Source organism: Mustela putorius, unplaced genomic scaffold (genome assembly GCF_011764305.1).
Source record: "Mustela putorius furo isolate JIRA1106 unplaced genomic scaffold, ASM1176430v1.1 tig00000827_pilon_pilon_pilon, whole genome shotgun sequence".
NCBI lineage: Eukaryota > Metazoa > Chordata > Mammalia > Carnivora > Mustelidae > Mustela > Mustela putorius.
In genome coordinates, this window is record NW_025421489.1 from 1,634,823 (window position 1) to 1,638,332 (window position 3,510).

A 3,510-nucleotide genomic window follows, 5' to 3' on the forward strand; every position below is an offset into this window, starting at 1 on the left:
AAAGGAACCTAATAGAAGTTATAGAGTTGAAAATGCAGTATTTAAATGACATTTTTACTAAATGCTGCAAACAGGAGATATTAGGAGCTATAAAAGAAAACAGCAATGAACTTGAGTGCATCCTATCCAAATGGAGACAACAAAAAGAAAAAAATGACCTGCGAGATGATATCAAACATGTGCCACATCATTACTATAAAAATGAAGGTTAGAAAAAATATTTTTAAAAACTATAGCTCAGGGGCACTTGCGTGGCTCTGTTGGTTAAGCAATCAATGTGGCTCAGGTCAGGATCTCAGGGTCCTGGGATGGAACCCCGTAGCAGGCTCTGTACTCTGTGGGGAGTAAGCTTGAGGGTTGTCTCTCTTCCTATGAATAAATAAGTAAATCTTTAAAACAGCAACAACAGGGAGATCATATGATAGTTGTCTTTCTCTGCTTGACTTATTTCGCTAAGCATGATACGCTCTAGTTCCATCCATGTTGTCGTAAATGGCAAGATTTCATTTCTTTTGATGGCTGCATAGTATTCCATTGTGTATATATACCACATCTTCTTGATCCCTGATATGAGGAAGTGGTGATGCAACATGGGGGCTTAAGTGGGTAGGAGAAGAATAAATGAAACAAGATGGGATTGGGAGGGAGACAAACCATAAGTGACTCTTAATCTCACAAAACAAACTGAGGGTTGCCGGGGGGAGGGGGTTTGGGAGAAGGGGGTGGGATTATGGACATTGGGGAGGGTATGTGCTTTGGTGAGTGCTGTGAAGTGTGTAAACCTGGTGATTCACAGACCTGTACCCCTGGGGATAAAAATATATGTTTATAAAAAAAAATTATTTAAAAAAAACAGCAACAACAAACTATAGTTCAAAAATATACAGATTTGGATATCTTGACAAAGTCATAGGGTTCAAGGTCAATATAAAAAATCAATTATACTTCTATATACTAAAATAAATAAATAATTGGAAAATAAAATTTTATAAAACCACACCATTTAGTGTCATCTGAAAACACGAGCTATTTAGGAATAAATTTAATAAAATATGTGCAAGAGCTGTACTCTAAAATACAAAAAATGAGAGAAATTAAAGATAATGTAAATAAGTTTAGAAATGCAGCATGTTAAAGGATTGGAAAACCAACATATGAAGGTTTCAATTCTTGTGTTAATTAATCAATTATTGTGTCTAGAGTTAACAATACTGACTTGTACACTTAAAATTTTGTGAAGAGGGTAAATCTCATGTTAAGAATTCTTGCCACAATAAAATAAAATAAAGTAAGATAAATTAAAATAAAATTATGTGAATGGTACCCAAATTGTTCTGTAGATGGAAAGCCACGCTAATCAAAATCTCAACAGGATTTTTGGGTAGAAATTGGCAAGTTGATTCTAAAATTTATATGGAATCCAATGCCAATACTAGGATAGTCAAAATAATTTTAAGGGGAAAAAAAGAACAAAGTCGCATGACTTGTAACTATCTGATTTCAAGACCTTCTGTGAAGTAACTAATCAAGGTAATGTAATATTTGCATATGGATAGACATACAGATCTATGGACTGAAATCTAGATATAGACCGCACATGTATCGTCAATTGATTGTTTATAAAGATGCAAGTTAATCGATTAGGATAGTCATTCCAACAATTGGGCCTTGAGTATCCGAATAGACACTGATTAAATAAAAAGAACCTCAAGATCTGTTTCTCATGCCACACGCAAAAATTTACACAAGATGGAAGACAGATCAGAAGAAGAGGTGAGAACGACCCTGGACTGGCCAAAGCCAGCACGTGCCCCATGCCCCCGACCCAGCGCCTGTGTCCCACTCCATGGCCGCCATGCCCACGCGAAAGGCCCAAGGGGGTGCTAAAGGAGATAAAGCCAAGGTGAAGGATAAACCACAGCAGAGATCTGCAAAGTTATATGATAACCCTCCTTCTCTGAAGCAGAACCCAAGCCTAAAAAGGCCCCTGCCAAGAAGGGAGAGAAGGAACCCAAAGGAAGAAGGGGAAAGCTGAGGCTTGCAAGCACGCGAGCCCCCCTGCAGAAAATGGAGAGGCCCAAATGGAGATGCCCGAGTAGAGCAGGCGCAGAAAGCTGAAGCCGCTGGACCGGCCAAATGAAGTTTGTGCATTTTTGATAACTGTATTCCGTTGACTGTACAGTGTGAAATATGACTTTTTATCCAGTTTTATAAAAATGCAAAATTTTGTTTTACCTTTTTTAGCCCTGTTGTTAGCACACAGAATGCTTCATTGTTGTGCTGGGGGACGGCCATAGATCACTAACAGAATATCTCCAAAGCTAGATTGATAGGAGTGAAAACACCTCTCCGAGTTTTGAGAATCTTTCTCTTGGTTTCCAGAAGGAGGGATTCCTTAATGTTGACACACATGAGCCACATTGGCACAAACGCTTTGTCATGTGGAAAGACTAAAATTTATTTTTTATGTCTTCTTCTCCCTCTGCCTCCAACATAGACTTGACTCCCTTAAACCCAGACACCTGTTGGAACCTGGTTCCAAGAAATGGTTCTAGTATGTCAGGCAATCTAGACTCTCCAGTGTCACCGTGGAGATGGCGTCCTTCAAAGGAATTCCTTTTTTAGCTTTTGCATCTTCAGATGGATACCTCTGCCATTTTCATTTCATTTCCTGAAAGTCAGGGTCAGGTTGTGAAAACCCGTTGAAAGACCTGCTAAGTGTGACATGACAACCTTCATGCTAACCTCTCCCTGTTCAGGGCATTCCATGAAGAGTTCATTGGGTTTTATAATGGATTTCTGATTTCGGTAGTCCATTGAAGAAGGGAGTTTGAAAGTTGTTGTATACTGTTACCGATTGTCTGCCCATGTCCTGCCTGAAGTACCATGATTATCTGTGGAAAGTATCTTTAATAAAGCTCGATAGAGTTTGGCTTGGGGGGAAAAAAAAGATGGCAGATAGATCTAAGTGTAAAACCTGAAATTATAAAATGTCTGGCGATAAACCAGAGAAAATCTTGGCAATTTATGGAGAAAGCACAAAACACAAACTATAAAAACTAGAGCAAAACTCAATTTTACCAAAATTTAAAATTCAGTTGCTTGGAAGACACCTTTAAGGAAACGAAAAGGCAAGTTAGACTGAAGGATAGACACAAGTCTCTCTGACGGGAGACTTGTGTTAAAAAATTTAAAAGAACTCTTCTTACAAACTAATAAGAAGACAGCCCTATTTTTTGTAAAAATGGGAGAAAGATTTTAAACACTTCACAAGAGAACTTAATGAATGGCCAATAAATACATGAAAAACTATTCAACATTACTTGTCATCCGGAAAGTATAATTAAAGCCACACTGAGATATAGATTTACACCCATTTCACTGGCTCTGGTTTGGAACAACTGGAAATCTTGGGCATTATTGATGGAAATACAAAGTGGTATAGCTAGCTTGGGAAACAGTTGGCAGTTTCTTTTAAGTTAAAAATACACTTACTATATGAGACAGCAG

At 38.1% G+C, this 3,510-nt stretch overlaps 1 pseudogene; it reads left to right on the forward strand.

Moving 5' to 3' along the window:
• Window positions 1-1,855: 1,855 nt before the first annotated feature.
• On the forward strand, window positions 1,856-2,140 carry LOC101689148 (annotated as a pseudogene).
• Window positions 2,141-3,510: the final 1,370 nt, after the last annotated feature.